General features: G+C 34.2%; 1 protein-coding gene across 1 annotated transcript in view; it reads left to right on the top strand.

Moving 5' to 3' along the window:
• The first annotated feature begins 143 nt into the window (after window positions 1–143).
• The window catches only part of LOC119591364 (chorion peroxidase-like), a 28,494-nt gene continuing 28,189 nt past the window's right edge, over window positions 144–448 (top strand). Inside the window, exon 1 of the mRNA XM_037940102.1 lies at window positions 144–213. The gene's annotated coding sequence lies outside the window, so the exon portion shown is untranslated. The remainder of the gene's footprint in view (window positions 214–448) is intronic.

The following is a 448-nucleotide window of genomic DNA, read 5'->3' on the forward strand; positions in this document are numbered from 1 at the left end:
CAGTTCTGAGACTTTGTTCTTCTAGTTTTCATACAATTTAACGCTTATGAGTCACAGTTGTTCTTGATTACGAAGAAAAAATGTGTCATGGTAAAATGAAGATATAAACACTTTTTTTTTCCATCTGACTCACTAGTTCAAGGGGTATATATAGAGCCTGAGGGGACGAGCAGATCAGATAATCTGCTGGATTCGTTGCAACAATACAGTTACGTAAGTTGCAAGAACCTCACAGAAACACATTTTGACTTTGCAGAAACTGAGGCAAAAAAAGAAGTTGAATATTATTTACATTTACATTACTATGAACAAAATACAAATAGGTCAAAGCACGAATTCCTTATCACCTTAGTGCATATGCCATTTACACAGGTTTGTGCTTCTTAATAATTCATTATTCAGTATGTCACGCTACAAAGTGAAAACTATTTATTTCCAACTGCACATC

The sequence above is a fragment of the Penaeus monodon genome, chromosome 28 (assembly GCF_015228065.2).
Source record: "Penaeus monodon isolate SGIC_2016 chromosome 28, NSTDA_Pmon_1, whole genome shotgun sequence".
In the NCBI taxonomy this organism is placed as follows: Eukaryota; Metazoa; Arthropoda; class Malacostraca; order Decapoda; family Penaeidae; genus Penaeus; species Penaeus monodon.